At 39.7% G+C, this 20,155-nt stretch overlaps 1 long non-coding RNA gene across 1 annotated transcript; it reads right to left on the bottom strand.

Annotated features, from left to right (window-relative positions):
- Nucleotides 1-1,128: 1,128 nt before the first annotated feature.
- On the bottom strand, nt 1,129-2,562 carry LOC114147696 (uncharacterized). The gene is made up of 2 exons (XR_003596103.1): nt 1,304-2,562; nt 1,129-1,222 (listed from the first exon to the last, which is right to left on the bottom strand). It is a non-coding gene; the product is annotated as an uncharacterized LOC114147696 (long non-coding RNA).
- Nucleotides 2,563-20,155: the final 17,593 nt, after the last annotated feature.

Genomic DNA, 20,155 nt, shown 5'->3' with positions numbered 1-20,155 from the left:
TCATAGTCTGACGTCTAAGCCCCGCCCCATCAGAACAGGAAGAGCCTTTTTTTTTCTTGGAAAGCGCTATCTCTGGCTCTCTTGACCTAATCAAGATGATTTTGTGTTGAATGACAGATAACAATTGGGCTCACTTGCTTTAAAGTGCTAAGAGTTTTCAATGGAGGGCGTGGCCATGGCGACGCAGCGAAGTGACAGGTCACGCCGCTGCCATATGTTTGGCTCTAAATTCCACAGTTTTGAGCTGAGTTGCACCAAACTTACTGGGATGGATCCTTATCCAGCCCCAGACAGGAATCCATAAGAATCCTTGGTGGGCGTGGCCTAATTTATCTACAGCGCCCCCTAGAAGTTTTTAAAACATCAGCTCCAAGCCATGCTTCAACCCAGACTTATGAAACTTGGTACACATGTGTATCTGGTCAGGACCTACAAAAACGTCTCTTGGAGCCATGGTCCAAACTCAACAGGAAGACGGTCATTTTGGATCAAAGCCGCCATTTCCTCTTTTTTATAGACGTCTCATCTGATCGAACTCATCCTACAGCTTTTGAGATACGGACTTCAGAATCACTCAGCATAACCTTGAGGCACTGAAGGTCAAACAGTTATCACAGGATTTTTCATGTGGGCGTGGCTTAGTGTCAAAGTCTGACTATTTGCCATAAAACATCAAGGTGCAATAACTTCCACATACAAAGTCAGAGCTGCATCAGACTTTCAATGTCTCATTATAGACCAGCCCTCATCACATTCACATGGTTAACTGATGACATAACCTCTGCCCCACCCACTTCCAACAGGAAGTCACCTGTTTTTTCTGCTGGATTTCTTACTTTTACACTTTGATTCACATATAAGTGACATAAATGACATGATGATGAAGTCTCTCAGAAAATACTGGAATTATTGGTTGATCCCTACTTCTTCACTGTGTGTATGATCAAATGGGATCATCTAACTCTTCATAACAACACATCATGTCTATCAAACCCTACAGGAAGTTCTTGTTAATCTTTCACTACTAAACAGGAAGTGACAATAACTTATCTCTCGGATGTCAGATATTGTCATGATGGGTTTAAGGTTTCTAGCCCACATGCAGGACACAAGACAGGAGAGTTGGAATCAGTTTAAGTGATTTATTAAGATTACACAATTATCAGAAAGTGTCGAGGTGGTCTGGTCCAGGGAATCAACGGTAACAGGCTGCAGTGGTTCACTGCGAGGGGAAAGAGCAGACTGGTGAGTTCAGGGGTTGTGGGAACATGGAAATCTCAGATAAAACACCGGTTGTTCTTACTTGTGGTGGTTGGATCTGAATCTTGGAGGATAACTGATTATGTCCAGGGTCTCGGTCTCTTAGTGGGTCCAGGAACAATGGAGGAGTGCGGCGGAGAACGGACAGGTAGGCTCGGGTGCAATGGAGACACAGAGGAGTGGTTCGACCGCCAGCCGTGGGATCCAGGAGATACTTGCAAAACAACGGAGAGGTGAGTCTGGGAACTCGGGCAACCAGTGGGTATTTTCCACGGCGTCACGAGGGAGGTTCTGAAACCAGGAAAACTGCCAGGATCTGGTCAACGGGTCCAGAGTGTCAAAGGGATCACCTGAAGGCAACAGAGAAACACAAAGAGGATCACTGGAAGGCTCAAGGTAACGAGGAACACAGAGACAGGGCTCAAGGGGGCTCAGAGGTACCTTGACTGGCAAACACTCAGGCGACGCTGGACTGGCGGTCAACTCCTAAAGTATGGTCCGCTGATGAGGGTAATCGATGACAGCTGAGGATGATGATGACACCACCGCACTCCAACCGGAACCTGTCGCCATCTGGTGGTAAGAGGTGGAAAAGGCGCACAGAAAAACCCCACCAAGAGAACCAGAGAACCCCAGAACATAACAGATATCAGCCATCACATTTTTACACAACATGTGCTCCTTTACCTAAAAACAACACTTCTGATAAGCAACTATCGACTCACAGTCGACAATAAACGTTTTGATTCATATTCAATTGCCCTGATTAAATGATTTTTTCCTGTGCCAGCACCACCTGTAATAAAAATGTGCAGTGGTTAAGGATTTATTCCATTGAGCTTGGCTAAACAATACTGCCTGATTTAATTTTTAAAAAAAACAGAGAACTGTTTTTCATTCAAAGATCTAATCAATGCAGGTCCATCTGATGCAGTTGGAACGGATCCCGAAAGGAGGAAATGTTCTGGCCTGGTTTCTCCTCAGTCACCTGACGTTAGCATTAACTGAAAACAGGTGTTTTTTTGTTGTTTTTTTTACAGCGAGTTTTAATCTTAATCTTGTTTGACCTCTTTGCATATTTCCACTGATTTAAGTTTAGCTTTTTATCTACACAAATAAATGAAGTTTATTAGTAAAGATCATTTCAGCAACAAGACAGTTCAAAGTCCTTCACAAGGCAAAAACATAGTACAGTACGCTGTTATGAAATAAGTGACCAATTTGTAATTAAATATACATAAAATACAAAAAAACCTGCACTTTATTATTTCACAACAAAATAAAAGACCTACGGTCAAATCTGGAGTACGAACACAACCACAACGGAAAAAACTAAAATATCCCAACAGTCCACTGCAAGACGCTGTTTTTCATATTCCTTTATTTAATCAGGTAAACCCCGTTGAGATCTACAGTACAGACCAAAAGTTTGGACACACAGTTGTGTCCAAACTTTTGGTCTGTACTGTAGATCTCATTTTCAAGACAGACCTGAGCAAGAATTTGCAATACATAGCAACCTGGTTACAAGATAAAAACAATTAATACATATGCACAAGTATAAAACAATTTAAAAACAATGACACTGTTTCATAGAATCTTGTTGCCTATCTTTAAGAACTGCTCGAAATAAGTCCAGTGAAATCATTTCCGACATCACTGACCATCGTTAACACTGAAGAAAAACCTTTGTTGTTAAAGAAAAGTCTCAATGTTTACTATTGCATAGGTCTGTCACAACCAGTGGCTCAAAAAGCAGGTATGCAGTGTATGCAACGCATAGGGGGCGCTGCACTAGACGGGGAGCAAAAACGATGTGGGGATTTTTTTTTTCTAGTCAGCATTTTATGTACTGAACAGCTGTTTGTGTATGAAATGATCAATAACAGAGGAACAGCACTGATCAGGCGCCCCTCCCCTCCTGCCAGCCGCTCTCCCCTCCCATGTAGCTTGAGCAGCGGCCCTTCGAGAATGAGCTGAGGCGCGTTTATTTTTTTTTCTTTTAAATTTGAATTGTAGTAATGCTCTCGACTACAGGGAGCTAAAGATGGGGCGGCAGAAAAAACACCAGGGCACAAAACAGAAAACGGAAGAGGGGAGGAATAAAGATGTTGGAGAGACGAAGAAAAGCTTTTCAAAGTGGTTGAAAGACAAAAGGTAAGTAATGTCAGTGTAGCAACAAGAGAGTTGTAAATATTCAGGTTAGCTTAAGCTAGGCTAAAATGACAGGCGGTTGTTGTTGTCCAATACGGGAAGCGATTTATTCCGTATTGCTATAAATGTCTGATAGACACACCTATCCCACACATCTCGACAATAAGTGTAATAATAACGACCAAAACAAAACAGGAAATATTAGGGTCAGCTAAATTGTCGTTTCGGGACCTAAATGCGAACCTCCTCCTCGCCTCCCCACGAGCTGACGCTGTTGTCATGGTTACCTAGAGACAGTTGCTACGCAGGCGCGGTGAGTTGCTACCAACCCGCGTCTTTTTAAAATGTCCACCCGATAAAACACCGTCCTTAGAAGCAAAACCTCTGGCAAAAATACAGACGGTAGTGGGAAGACACACATTCCAGGCTAAACAACCAGAGTGAAGTTTAATAGCGGCATTAAAAAATATATCGGCGATATTCAGTGGCGCACAGTGGGTTGTTTGATATCAGACAGAATGGGTCAGGAGAGGAACCGCAGACCCGTCAGAACCTAAAGAACCAGACATCAGTCTCTTCATCCCTCAGTCATTTCCTGAGACCTAAAAATAATATAGATGGCAATTTAAAGAACAAATCATACAAATAGATTAATGGATTGTGGGGTACCACAAGGATGAGACCTTAGCATGCTGCTGTTTTCTAATTACACAGATTACTTTCTGTTCTACATTTTGATCAAATCTATATAGACTCAATAATCTTACTGTTTTTGTACCCAACAAATCAATTTTTATATTCCAAAGTATTTTTTTGTTCAATAACGTCTTTTTTTAAATTTTATTTTATGAACTGTGTCCGTCTTTTCAACAACATTTTTTATCAATCAATTAGGATGACTGGAACATTGGAGTACAGGTCAACTGTGACCTCAGTTTAGATGGAAATGTCTCTTTTCTCTTCTGCTGTCTTCTCAAAATGTTCTTTTGGATTTTTGTTGAAGTCAGCGTAGACATCCAACAGAGAAGATATTGATTTAAATGTTTTAATTCCTTTAAATGTTTTATTACCGCAACAAATACCTACAAATTTCCATCCACAAAATCAAAACCAGTACAGATAAAACCTGGTGTAAGGCCATTCCCAGATTCAAATTTATCAACAAACTCCATTTCATCAGTTTCTTCTCATCCTCCCTGGTGATCTCATTCCACTTGAGACTTGTTTTACTCAATCATCTGCTTTTCTCTGTAGTTTCAATTGATTCACCTTATCTTGTAAGTGCTCCACTGTCCTCCATTTTTATCTGATTGTTATTGTTCTCTGAAGCCTCTTCCTCTCACACTCTCTTTCTTCTGTCCATCTTCTCCTTGTCAGTTTTCAACCATTTTGGGTTCATTTTTCTCGCTCTTCATTCTCTCTTTCAAACTTTTTGTTCCTCGACCTTACCTCTTCTTTTTTCCTCGCTTCCCCCTCCTTCCTGTTTCCTCACTTATCAACACCCCTTTCATCCTTTCCTCTGCACCTTTGCTTCCCCCTGCCCCCGCCGCACGTCTCCTGTTCCCTTTTCCCTGGTCTCCACCTCTCTGCAGGATTATAAATGGCTTCGTATCCTCTGTCGGCCGGGCAGAGCGGGAGAGGCAGCATCACAACACCTTAGGCGGGTGACCAGGTGAGCGACTCTGTGTAAGTCTGTGTGTGTCCGATGGGATGTGCGTGCCCAGGTTAAAATCACGGGGGCTGTTGCTGACGGAGGGAAAAAGGGCGGAGGAAAAAAGAGAGAGGGTAAAAGTAGAGAAAGAATTCATTTTCTCCAGAGGGATGAGAGGTGTATGTGTCGGGGTGTGTGTGTGTGTGTGTGTGTGTGTGTGTGTGTCTTCAACAGTGGACTCCTGCTACCTCCAGCCCTGCAGGCCTCTCAGAATAAATGGATTTTCTCTTTCTATTCTGGGAAGCAGTGGACCTTATTTCCTTCTCATTCTCTGCTCTCTCTTTCAATCTCTGTCTCTATCTCTGTTCCTCTCTGAGCTACTGCGAACATGCTCGCAGATGTTTCGGCCCTCGCTCCCAACTCTATTATCTCATAGGGAGCCATTAATAGACTTTAATTTAATTCAATAATACTTTATTACAGAAGACTATAAAAAGGAGCAGAACCAATAAAATCAGGGCAAATATTCCGCTCAGAACTTAAAATAAGAAGTATGTGGAGGATAGCCGAAGTGATGGCGGCGCACTGTTGCTATGGCTACCGCCATTTAAAAAGCTTTCTGCAGAGATCTAGAGAAGCAGGGAGATTGTCCCTGTAAAGAGGAACTAAAGAGGTGCCAGACATGCGCCGAACCAATCAGACACAGGTATTTTCTCAGTCTTAAGAGGCACATAAAGTCAAATAAAAAGCAAAGGAGGAAGGTCAATTCCCATTGAACTATTTAATTTTACATTAGCATTGTCGCTATTGTTCTGTTGCAAATGATGAGGACTAAAAAGCCTCTTCAACATGTGCATCTTTGATTTATGCGAGCACTTAGGTTTGCCTTCCCTGCTTTAACAGAAGAAAACAGCGACCCTGTTCACGGGGCTGACGTTAACATATGCTAATAGCATGAACACTTTTTTTTTTTTAAAGGTTGTCAACAAAGGTTTTAAAGCTAACTTCATGGAAATTTGTTTAGAGAGTTATCTTTAAGATCAAAGGGCTAAAGGGGATACTAGAAAATTTTCTGTGCTTCCGGCATACGCAAAGTCTTGCAAAAGAAGTTTTCCAAATTTCTTCACCTTAGGATCAGGATCTTCATTGTATTTTTGATGCGCCCATGCTGGATCATCACCAAAGTTCAGGATGATGTGAAGGGTTCGTTAGCGTTGCACTTTGTTCGTTGGTCTTATGTGACTAAAGCACCTTCTTTCACATATTTGCTGTGTTGTCCACATGACGTATGGGAAATTGCCAACAGGACTCGGCTTTCTTCTTCTGATTCTTCCTTCAGGTGAAATCTCTGAAATCCACAACTAATGTCAACTCCGGTCAACAGATTCTCCCACCTGAGCTGTTGATCTCTGCGGTTTGGCCAAAGTTACCATAGAGTACTTCTCTGATTATTCTCTTTTTCTGATCTGTCAATATAAGTGAACAGCCATGTCTTGGTAGGTTTACAGCTGTGCCATATTCTTCAGATTTTCAGATCGTAGATCGAAATGTGCTCCATGAAGTATTGGCTTGTAACCCAGTCCTGCTTCGGACCTCTCCACAACTTTATCCCCGACATGTCTGATGTATTCCTTCGTCTTCATGATGCTGTACCGAGAGGCCTTCACAGAAGAGCTGAATTCATAATGACTTTAAATTTCACACAGGTGGATTCTATCTACTTAAAAAGTGACTTCTTAAGAAAATTTCTAGTTCTGGATTTTAAATCACGCACACGTTTAAGATTTTTACTTGTAAACACATTCAGATACTGATTCAATGTCAATCTGGGATAGTTTGGACTTACATACAATTCCAATGAAATACACTAAAGTTTGGGGAGGTAACTTGGTGGAAAGGTTTAAGGATATGCAAACCTTTGTGATGATCCGTATAATTTTGCATTGTAATGGTGGAGGAATCATCGGGTGTGCATGTCTGTAAGCCTCACCAGTAAGGACTCATATCAACACGTGCAAATGTGAAGTTAATTAAGGCAATTAACATATTGATTCTTCTGCACCAAGACTCTTAAACAGCACTACAAACCAGTGGTGATGCATTTGAATGGAAGAATCAGTCAAAACTCTTTGTCTGTTTGGGTCAGGATCATTTTGATTATATAGATTGCGATCATATCTTACTGCCATGGTCAGATGTTGCACGTACCACTTTTTGTTATTAATCTCACCATCTGAAATCTCACAGTTAACAAGACAAAACTGGTGACCTTGACTCTGACCCTTCAGATTTCATAGTAGGCGTTCAGGAGTTGCCCACCTCCTCTGGCTCTCTGCAGCATTCAAGCCCAGAATCAAATCTGCAGAAAGAGCCACTCAGGCTCTTGACATTGTCCAGAGAGGGTCCATCTCCGAGCGATTTCCATGGTGATAACTGCATCATGGTAGATTTACAGCAGAAAATGGAGGAGGAGGCAGGAAGAGAGATTCGGTTTCATCGCAGCGAGCACATTAAGATGTAACACAAGTTCTGAGTCAGGAGTCCTGATTTGCATCCTCTGCAAACAACACAGTTTTAGAGAAACAATTATCACTCACTTCACTTGTTGGTGAGTCGCCTGAAGAAGCTGACAGTATTAACCTTAAATGATGTCCTTTTCACATGTTTATTCTGATGCCTTTACAGCTTCGAGCGAGCTGGAGTAACACAGACACCAAGGATTTTATAGAACGTCTACGGGGTTTTTTTCACTGTTTATAAAGCAGATGTTAAAATGTCAGGTTTTGGTGATGTAAAGACATGACCATTGTGAATCATTTAAAAACTTTTTCCACATATATTGTAAAATTTATCCTGCGCAGTACAACAGAAAGCAAACATCTGCTTAAACTAATAAAAAATAACTTTCCAAGAAAAGGTTTTTGTCTTGGAGCTCTACGTATTAGCATGGGCATATGGAGAAAACAGTAGATTGAATACAACTAATACTTGTTGGAAACTACAGCTCCATGAGCAATGCCGTTGACAGTCTCTGGTTAGTTTGTATCTTGTGTTTTTGGAAGCTCTTCATTGTGCAATGGTATTTAAATGTGTTGATGCCTTTGTACAATTTGGTACCTGTGTTGCTTCAAAAGCTATCTGTAAAAAAAACCTTTTAGCTAAAGGATCTACATGTGAAAAAGTCATTGAGATCTAAGGAGGAGAGGTGAATTTTATTTCAGGTTCATCAGATTCAAGTATTAATGCAAGGTGTGAAGTTAAGAAGACTGAATACTAAAATTGAATCAGAAGCTCCAAGTACAACTAACATTTACTATTTAGAGGATAACTGCAGGATAACTGCTCTATTATATGTGGATTTAAAAAAAAATCTGATTTACAGTTATCTTGCTTTTTTCTTACATAGTCAACTTTCTCTTTCTAGTGCTGACGGATCTTCGGGGCATAAAGTGAGCAGACTTAATGATGCCAAAAGAGGCACTTTCAGTTCATAAGCTCCAACAGAAGAGCAGAAGCGTATGACTGCGAGTCAAGGTGAGAAAAACTGATTAATTATAAGCTCTGCTCTTGTTTGGCCCTCTGTGACATTCTGCTCGAAGGTTTAACAATGAGTATGATTGTTTTCTCAAACCTGCCAGGTGTAGCAGATGGCCCGGGACAATTAATTTTAGGCTAGAGTGCCTGAACTTTCATGTCGCCATGGGAAAACTCGCACAATTCAAGAAAAGCAATTAAGGAAACGAGCACAAAAGTGATGGACATGATCCTCTGAATTTATGCAGGTAGACACAGCAAACAAACAAAAACAAAGCAACAGGAGACAATCCTGTAAAAGTGGAAGTTAATTAGTAATTTGTGGAATCGAGGCGATTGAGCAATAAAAATGAGGAACAGAAAGAGAAAAGTTCTTTTTTATGAATAAACTAAACTTTGTATGCACTGTATCACCGAATGTCATTCAAAGAATCGAATGGAGGGATTTGAATAGACATCAGATTATGTTATATGTTAGAAGATAATTTCTAAAAAAAAAAAAAAGTCTTAGAAACTAAGGCTGTGTTCACACTGCAGCCTGAAGTGACCCAATTCCGATTTTTTTGTCAGATTGGATTTTTTTTGCCGTGGCCATTCACACTTCTAATATGCGACCTGTATGTGTTCTTCAGTGTGAACGGGCAAACAACCTGAAAGTGTCCCGCATGTGCAGTAGAGGGCGCAATAACGTCAGCGTTCCCACTGTTTGCCAACCGCCATAAAAGGAAGAAATGTTCAGTATTTGCAGTAGTAAACATGGAGCATAGCTTACACGTTTTAAGTTGTCCGACTAGAGCCAGCATGTTAGCAACTTAATCTCATTATAGTCCGTCATGGCTGTTTTTCTTCCTGCTTGTGCGCATCAGGACGCAGAATAGTGACATTTGTCGAGTATCAATGACGTTCAGGTCGCATTCATCCAAATTTGATTCGCATACGCATCGGATAGCCAACTGGCCTGGGTCGCATTCGAAAAGGATCCGACCTGTGTTGTTCAGACCGCCATGAGGAGATCAGATACAGGTCGCATTACGTCAAGAAAATCGGAATTGGGTCACTTCAGGCTGCGGTGTAAACGCAGAATAAAAAACGTATTTGCTCTGATCTTCAAATGTCTAATTTGCCCAGTTTTAGTGACACCAGATCCCAACTCTTACATTCTGAATAGAGTTTCAACATAAATGATCCTTAATTTGCCTTTTACTTTGTTTTTCAAAGCAGAGAAGCCATTTTAAGACACACTTCTCACTCTTGCTTCTTTCATTTTGTCCAAAGAGCGCTCAGTGGTGGACTCTCAGACACAACCCGGCAGACAGTGGCTTAAACCTATTTAAATAATTTATATAACCTTATACAACCAGGTGTAAATATATAGTGCAGGTTGCTTAGGAGTTAATAACGAGTAAAGTGGCTTTGGCAGGTGACTGGATACTCAGGGACACTAAACTGATGTAACTTCGTGCCAATGCCTACCAGTAAAACTACCTGTCGTACAATCTTTTTTTTTTTCTTTTGAAATAAAAATGTATGAACTCGTTATGCTTGATGATGAAAACTGATGCTCCGTTGCGCCATGTAAGAAGGGTACGGCCAAAAGTAAAAAGAAGTAAAACTGTGGCACCTTTCTTTTTCAATCCAATTTTTAATGATTTATGGTGACTTTCTTTAAAATTTGTAACAATAACTAGAATCACTGAAATTAATTTACATTTTCACGTTTGATTGTGCGTTTATGCATCCATTTAATGTTTTAAGATTCCTATTTGTGCAGTATTTCGAGGGGGAACCCTGCTGAGCTCCTAAACAGGGACTTACTATGTTCTGACAAAAACAGAATTTCAGCTTCTATGTTGGCTGTTTTCATCACAGTGATTCCTCTTTGTTCCTCAGATAGTTACACCAAATCTTATGGAAAGGTGTAACTGTAAAGAACTAAACACTGAAATATTGCAACATTAATTAGCCCACACATTTTTTAATACTGTAGAAAAACATGCTGAGCAGAGAAAAAAAGAGCTGAGTTTGTATGCTATTCTCCAACACAGCCTCCCCACATTGGTATTTACAACACAGTGTAGAATTGTAAAAAGTAAACTCAGGTAATCTGGTATCACAACAAGCTCTGATTGGGGGGAATAAAATGGCGTTCAGAAGACATCGTTCAACTCGCAGCAGTTATGCGCGGAAACAGAATTAAAGTGACCTCAACGTCAGAGGAAGTTAGCAATAGTCACTCCTTTTAAAAATAAAAGCCTGGTAGAAATATCTCAGAGGACTGTTAATGCAGCCCATTCTGTTTTTCATGCTTAAAATCTGATTATGATACAGTCCAGTGGGGTTGTGCTCGTAACCCCACTGTAAGAGAGGCAAGATTAAATCCAAGATGTTCATACATCCAATACTATTTTTTATTTCTATCATTTAAAGTTTACAGAAAAATGTACAGTATCAAGGAGTTTAAACGAGGAGATGCCAGGAACATAATGCAAAAAAATAATAATAATTCAACCAGAAAGAAATATTTAGGACTTTCCCAAAACTTCAAAATATATCCAAAAAGTTCTGCATTCCCACAAAAGCTTTTTTTTCTAACATTAATTTATGCCCTGGTAAAGTGACATGGACCTGGGTTCTGAAGTTGCAACAGCGGAAGTAAAATAATGGCCCATAAAAATACAGCAGTTCGTTAAAAAGGTCTGTTCCTGTGTCTTTACTTGCCTATAACTTAGGCCGGCTCCATAAAATTAAAACAGAGCAAAACTACCGACGAGAAGTGTTGTTCCAGCGCAACAGGGACACAAAAAGCTATTTACAAGAGGTAAAAATAAAAAAAATCCAGTGTTCACAGAAGCACAACAGCTTATTGACTAAAGAGAAAGGAAATTAACAAGAGAACAATCAACTCCAGACAGTCGTGTTTCTTTTCCTAATTGCTTGTTTCCTTGAGAAATTAACAAAGGGAAACGTTTTCTGCTGACAGAGGAAATAAGCTTAGAGGAAAACTGCAACTCTGTGTGGTAAAAACTGTAAAAAAAAAAAAAAAAAAAAAAAACACAAAAGAACAGGACTATTTTAAGTGTATTTATGTCTTCGGTTTGTGTACAGAGCCTCGTTTTAAAATGTGAGTGAATATGGCACAGAAGCTCAGTAAAAAGCTTTAGTAGTTCATCTCAGCAGGTGTTTATTTTGTTCTGACCAATCAGAATCACCTCGTTGTCTCTGAATGACTCAAACATATTTTACAGATAAAAACATTCTCACCTCTACGGTAATCGATTTGTACATATTTGTCGTCACGTTCAAGCAAGAATTGGTTTGTTTAGTTGCATAACTATGATATGTGTGTTTGCCGCATAAAGCTGCCAATAAAATGCTAATTTAATCAATGAGTTGTAAATCCAGTTGGACTCGGAGTCACAGCATGGAAAATTAAACAAAACAGTCAGAAAACTGAAGTTAAAATGCTGAAATGAACTACCATCAGTTCAACATACCAGGCTGTCTTGTTTGCACTGGTCCAGAGCTCGGCTTGTTTCCTGGCAGAGGCACACCTCCTTCCCCTCAGACTTAGACAGATTAAAGCCTCATTGAGGCAGGATTTATTTCTCCAGAGAGGGTTGTGATTTTAATTTTTCATGTGCTGACCATTGATTTTAATCTCGTCTGCAGGGTAAGGGGGATGCTATTCATCCTTTCTCAGGAATTAGACCAAAGTAAACTAATCTCTAAAAAAAAACAACCAAAAAAACATACAATGTCTAAACAAAACATGCTATTGTAGTTATAGGTTTGTAAGAAGAGTTTTTCCTAAATAATTTGCTTTAATTTCTCATCCTTAATGAAAGAGCCTTTATTGTCGACAAAAATTTGAAGCCCAAAATGTGTTTGTGCAATTTTGGAGCAACGTATTTCAAAGGTAATGTGCAAAAGACGCAAGCGCTGATTCTATGCAGATTTCCGACTCCCAGATATAGACTGGAAAACTAATCAGAAGAATAAAAGCAGCTTACAACCTCACCAATAGCTGTCACTAAATCTGTTTAAATGTGTAACTTTTTATTAAATCATTAGGTTTTTTTCCTAATTAAAGTCTGAAAACCATGAATACTTGAGACCTCATCTAAAAATGCTTGCAACTTCTCATTTTAGAAGCTCAAATGCTAAATATACCCTAGCATGCACAGTGGAAGCCATCTTGACACTACAGCAGAAGTTAACGTCTACTTCAGTTTTGGTGTTAAGCTTTTTTGGCACCATCGACCTCGATTGAACAGCAAATAGGGTGAAGAAAGACGAGGAAGACATGCAGCAAATGACCCAAGACCTGGAGTTGGACCAGAACAGCCACGTTAAGGACAATAGCGTCTGAACATGGTGCGCTCTAAACTTAGCCACCTAGCGCCCCAAGCTTTAGCTATTCAATATATTAAAAAAAACATCAATGAAGAGACACATTTTACTCCAACAATTTGGAGTTACTGTCCATAGAAGAATCAGTGTTAGATAAATTTGTGAGGAAAGAAAAATACACAAAGACCAAAAAAAAAGCAGAAATTTTAAGACTGTAACTTGCCAGAGCCTTGGTATACACTGACACACGTTTTCTTCCATACCCAAATAAATATGAAATATTTACTTTATGAATTTGCAGAGCTAATTTATGAACTCGTCCTTTGGCAATTAAACAAAGGAAGGTTAGAATGGAGTCATTTCACTGAAAAAGCCTCTTAATAAGCATGAATCTCGTCTCGCTGAAGCGCTGTCACTTTAACAAGAGTGTGAATATCTAATATTGTTGCTTGATGCTCATTAAAGCACCACTTGTTTTTAAGTTAATGTGAATGCGCTGAAGTGCATCAGTGTGAAGAAGGAGATCAGCTGGATGATTTCTAATTAAACACTCCAACTGTCACATGACCACACACACACACACACACACGGAGAGATACCTGGGCAAATTCGAGCTGAAGGGTCAGTGGTAATGGTGTTACCGCTGTCTGCAGTGTGTGTCCATTTGAGGTGTAGAGGTGTGTGTTGGTGGAACCCAGCTGTCACCTCATTACAGGAGACCGCCGGCCAAAGCGCATGCTGGCATCCAGGAGCTGCGTTCACAGACAAATTAAAGGGTTTGACTTCAGTGAAAGTTCTCAACAAAGACTTTTTTCCCCCAAAGCTGCTGGAGGAAACTTGTACCACACACTGTGGAACAGTGGTCCCCAATCCCCGGGCCGTGGACCGGTACCGGTCCGTGGACCAATTGGTACCGGGCTAGCTTTAGCATTAATCCAGTAAAACCCCCAACATACCAAACGTGAATTTATAATAATCAAACACGGATGACGATGTAGAAGCAGCAGTGATAGTTTGTGGCTCATTTTAAGCGATAAAAGACGCAACAAAAGACGGAGGGAGCAGCCGCTCTATTTGCTGCACTATGATTTGGAGGTGAGTTATGTTTTTTCGTAGTTAATATTTTTAACTGAATAAATATAACCACATATAATAAACATATATAAAAATGACCTTCGCATATAGTAATAAACATTTCCACATATCACCTCTGATGTCCACCGGACTCTCAGATTCCCCTCCGTTCTGACGTCACCGCGCTTTCTGATTGGCTACCTGTCACATTCAACAGGCTGCGTTCTCGCTCCCAGTCAGTAAAAACCCCACTGGCTGCGATAATCGGGCCAAGACCATGTTGAATAAGCCCAATTTTAGATCGGGCATATTCAACACACAACCGCGTAACACACCACACATTGAAGGACGTTGCAAGATTGTCGTAAAGGGAAAATCGGGGCAAAAAAAAGGCTTTAGCTGGAACACCAACATGCAGAAGAATTATCTGACGGTTCCACTGTGCATCCAGAAAGCTTTGGTTTTTCCACATTTTGCTATGTTACAACCTAATTACAAATTCTATTAAATTAATCTCTTTCCTCAAATTCTACACACAAATAGCCCTATTTACAATAATGTGAAAAAAATGTTTTGTTAAATTTATTAAGAATAGAAAACCAAGAAATTACATCTACGTATAACTGGCTGTGAGACTGATTTTAGTCACTGTCATAAGACAGAGACTAAAATCTTAACTCACATATGCTTCAAATTTACTGTAAAGCTGGGGGGGAAAAGGACAAGAAATGCTTAGTTGCACTGCTGATGTACTAAGACCTGTCACTTAATAAGCTTGAAATTACATTAATTATCCCCTGACCCTTGGGGGATTGTTGCAGCAGAGAGACAGGCTTGTCCGTGTCCTCACATGCAAATGTGTTTGTGGGTGACCGAAACTGTAAGCCAACATGTAAACGATGCAGGGGCCGTTGTTGCCAGGCAGGATACACCGTGATTCCATTATCATTGATTAGGTGATGGAGTGGGTGGACTTAATGTGTGTCAGTGTGACACACACACACTGTAAAAGGATTAGAAATATCAGAGCCAAGAAAAGCGATTGCATGTGACCCCCGGACGTTAGCCAGTCAGCTGTTGGTGTCAGACTGAAGTAATCATGGAGGTCAACGACTGCAGGTTAGAGAGAAAAAGTGACCTCACTGTCATCTTTGCCATCGCTAAAAATTTTACTGATTCGATCCTGGAAAGCTAAAGAAAAATCACACAAATTAAGCTTTTTTTTTGGTAAACTTCGCCATTTCTACATTACTGTAACAGAGAAATGCTAATTAGTATTTTGGTGGTAGTACAAGATAATTCTTAAAACAAATTTTATTGAAAACATTTTTATTCTCCATAAATAAAATATACTTTAATATTTAAACATCTTTAGATTTTAATTGTGTCCATTGTTTTAGCAGAGCAACAATATTTTCTCTTACACAAAAAACTAACTACAAAACTGGAAAAAGGTGTCATACTCCTTTAATGCTGTGTATCTTTACTAAGCTTCACACATAAAACAGCCATTAATTGCTCAACAAATGTCAAAACAATGTGGTTTCTCTGGGTTTTTGCAATAACCCATACAGACATGTTCATTTTACAAATGAAGAGAACAAAACAATGTAGTTTGTGTGAGAATTATTTCGAAATGTGTAAAATACATTAAATTCAAAGTGAGTTCAGTAGTCCTTCAGCTACTGAAGGACTAGCTCAGGGGTCGGCAACCCGCGGCTCTTTAGCGCTGCCCTAGTGGCTCTCTGGAGCTTTTTCAAAATGTTTGAAAATGGAAAATGATGGCGGTTGGGAAATGTATTTTTTGGTTTAATATGGTTTCTGTAGGAGGACAGTCGTTCTTAACGTTTTAAAATGCTATAAAAATGTGTAGAATAAATATTAAATTTCAACATTTCTATCAACAAAGATTTGCGTCATAGCCCGTGACGCGTTTCTTTCAGCTGTTGTAAACAAACCGACGGGTGTGTGGTGGACCATGGAGAGCAAAGGGGAAAAGAGAAAAATCACCGAGGAGAGATTCTACCATTCATGGACCGAATCATTTGCATTCATTGCCAATGCGGAAGGATTACCTGAATGTTTGCTCTGTAGCGAGAAGTTGTCAAATAACAAAAAGAGTACCGTACTTTCCGGACTATAGAGCGCACCTTACTATAAGTCGCACCTACAAATGTTTTGAAAATAACTGGAAACGTACATACATAAGTCGCACAGGGCTATAAGCCGCATGGTTCAAAGAATGGGGACAAAGTAGCGGCTAATAGTCTGAAAAATACGGTAACGTGGAAAGACATTTTCAGGGAAGGCGCTACATTAGCTGCCGTGTCAAGATTAAAGTCGCATCTTACATGCCAGATATTGAGAAGCTGTGCAGTGATGTCTGTAAACAGAAGTCACATTAAACACGTAAGAACACAATCCTTCCATAGGAACATATATTTAGTAACAAAGTGGTTGTTTTTAGAAATTGATTAGTGATTTTTGTCAGTATATATTTAGAATGACACTTAGCGATGTTATTGTGTTTTGTTGCTCAGGTCCGAGGATGGTTGCGTGTCAAAAGAGAAGAGGATGCTGCCATGTCTTACCATTGCACTGACTTGCTCGACATTTGCACAGAAATCAAACTTAAAGTGTATTAATTTAATTTTATACTTTACCTTTTAAAAAGGCTACTGCTTTATTTTATAACTTCAGGTTGCGTTTTATTGCCCTCCGTTTGTTGCCCAGATAAGGGGCACGTTAAGCACATTCCGTTTTGTTGTTTTTTCGATCACACACTTTACGGTGATTACTTACAAAGAGCGATGGTCGTTATGCAAACTGCATTTTGGAGCAGATTTTCCTTGTTCCAAAAGGAAAAAAAAAAAAGAACCTTTCCCTGTCGATCTTCATAATAAAAATGACATCAAAAATCTGATTGCTTTATTGCATTTCTTTCATTTTATCAATGCACCGAAACATAAAACATTAATATTGTAACGGAAGGTAAACCTAAAGCATCATGGTACAACAGAGTCACGTGGTACGTCATTCCGTCCAGGACGCACTGCAGGGAAAATAAACATTTAATCATGAATGCTAATTATGTATACACTTAGTAATTTTGATAATAGGCTAATGTAAATATTTAAAGCCTGTTTTGCCTTTAGTGTTAGCCTTATATAAGGCTTTTAATTTGTTGCGGCTCCAGACAGATTTGTTTTGTTAGCTCAACACACGTACAAAGTCCGCTAGCATTAGCATTAATTAGTCTCCTGAAATAAGTCCTGTCTTCCACACGATACTATTCAGAAACTACATAATGTGACTCTCTAGGTGACTCTCGACTCAATAACCTCTTCAACTCTAAAAGGTAGACAATATATATGAACCAAAATGCATTTTACTGACCTGTTATACAGAAAAGATGAGACACACACGCTGCGCTTCCATTAGCATCTAATAGGAAGGTTTCTTCTTCGTCTGTGTGCTAAACCTTCTCTATGCCACCAGAGGGACAGACGCCCCCTGGCGGTGGCATGTGGGATCGCACCGAATAACTGAAATAACACTAAAGCTCTCATTACAACGAGGAATTAATAACAGAAGAAGAAAATATTTTTATACTTAGTGTTTTCATTTACTACTTGTTTCCACCTCTCTACTCTTGCAATATGATTTTTGTCATATGCATCAAATTTGAAGATGTCTCTTTGGAATATTGTTTGGAATATTGTTAAATCACTAAGTAACCCTGTTTTAAACATCCCCAAAACTTTATTTCTGACAAAGCCAAAATGTATGGATGCTTTTGCAAGGCACAGTACGTCAGACCAAACAACCAGCTACCACCCAATACTGAAGTTTGTGTCATAGAGCCTTCTAGAAAGGCAATAGAAAAATGCAATAATGCACATGAGGTAGACTTTAACGACTGCTTATTTAAAATAAAATATTTAAGAATGGATAAAATAAAACTCAAACTTTGCTAAAAGTGGTGTTGTGACAACTTGAACATGTATTTTTAAGTCCCTGTCATTCATAGAGGGGCACCAACAAACCCACCAGTGGGGACTGCTAAACCTGAAATATCGGAGAAAACATTACCGAAAACTAACTAACATAAGTTGTGAAGGAAGAATATCTGCTTTGATATGGGGAAGTGAAACCAAACAAACAGCAAAGATTAGACCTCCTAAAAGCATGTACAAAGGGACAACACTGTGTGGCTGGAAGATGGATGACCATTTGGCAGAAAAGCCAGTCTAGCTGATAGTGGCTTTCCAGGGTTGCTACATTGAAAGACACGGCAAGTTGATTTGTACCACATTATTCATATACAAGGTGCATTACAGGAAATCAAAGAAAATACTTTAAAACAACAAAAACCTTTCATAAGACTCCAATGTGTCATTACGGGGTAAATGAGGACAGGAAACGGACTGTGGAGGGACCAGTGTGGCCTGCGCAGTCTGCAGTCATACATCAATAACATGTCTTCCTGTAAGACACTCCTGCTGCATATTTAATGAGCTGTAAGTATTAAGCTCTTTTTGCAGTAGCACACTGACTGTGCTGGTACTTATCTCCAGTCTTTATGTTATTTCTCTCTCTCTGTGATCGTCTCGATGGGTTTCCTGAACTGGTTTTGTCTCGTTTTCCATTAGAGAGCCATATTCCGCCCCTTGTGTTCAAAAACCTCTTCTACAGATAATCAACAATCTGAAGAGCTCAGTTCAATCGTTCGGGGGGGGGGGGGGGGGGTGGTTCCAGCTCTGTGATTCCGTGAAGAAATACGACACACAAATAGGCAAACATTACTTTTAAAATGTATCAATCCCTTGGCTATGACGACGTCATCGCATATGGACTGGAATTATTCTAAGAGCACAAACCCGGTGAAGAAGACGAATTGATGTCTAATGGTGATTTTAAAGTTGTGTTGTTTTTTTTCCTATAGCAAAATTAGAGGGAAATAAAGAAATGAAATGTTAATAAGCCAACCCACAGAAACTCCCACATCCACTTCTCTCTGAGATTCATGGCTCGTGGGCTCTGCAGTGGTCTGCTCAGCACCTAACCACTAACCAGCTACCCCACGCTGTGAGAATTCACACACACTAACACAGAGAGACACTGAATGTCAACACTTTTCATCTGAAACCACATTGCCCCCTGCTGGCTGACACCAAAATACCCTTTAAAGGGATGGAAAGGTTCAGATAAGGATTAGCATTGTTTCCTGAAGATACACAGGTAATTCTTGCGTGTGAAAAAAATGAATTGAACACCATTTTTGAACAGTCGACCCCTGTTGCCGATTGACATGAGCCACAATTTCTGTGTTTATCATTAAAATATTTCAGAAGTTAAATTTTTTTTGTATGTTTTTAAAACCCACAACAAAAAACACAACAGATTTTTGACTAAAGTAAAAATGAATGAGGTTTCTTCTATCCATTTAACTAAATCTGTGATTTATATTGGGTTTGTGTGTGTGTGTGTGTGTGTGTGGGGGGGGGGGGGGGGGGGGGGGGGGGGTGTTTCATGCACGTTTTTATCTAAAACACTGGTAATTTTTAAAAACATCTGTTGCTTTAGTTATGGGAATATACACGAGATAATTCAAAGTTAAGTAGATTCACACATTCTGTTTGGTTTAATTAATTTCTCCTCAAGTCAAGATCGTTTAAATTTGGGCCCATTTTGTGCAATTTTTTCTGCACCGTTTATCTAACTTCGAAGCTACTTTTGTTGAATTTTTGTTGTTTCCGTCATGCAGTTGGTCGCCCCAGCTGGATCCCGCAGCGTCAAACTGAGAAAGTGGCTGGAGACAGAAACGCACACAGGAAGTGGCAACATGCTGTGAGTGCGGCAGAGTAATACTGGCTCCACAGGCTTCTTCTTGACTGGAATTGATTATTCATTTCTCGTTGACTGTGATCATGTGGGAGAATCAAACCGCAGGATGACGAGGGGAAAAAATAAAAAATAAAAGCCAAGCTCTAGAGCACTGCAACCCAGCATTTTTTTTATTGTTTTTGGTTGTTTAGTGCTTGGCTGTAATTTTGTAGAGCAAAACTGGACAGTTGCAGACATTTCAGGTAATTAGAAGAAAAATTTGGTGTCTAAATTACTTTCAGAGAT

Source organism: Xiphophorus couchianus, chromosome 7 (genome assembly GCF_001444195.1).
Source record: "Xiphophorus couchianus chromosome 7, X_couchianus-1.0, whole genome shotgun sequence".
Lineage (NCBI taxonomy): Eukaryota > Metazoa > Chordata > Actinopteri > Cyprinodontiformes > Poeciliidae > Xiphophorus > Xiphophorus couchianus.
The sequence above is the reverse complement of the archived record's forward strand: the minus strand, read 5'-3'. Positions and strand labels throughout refer to the sequence as shown.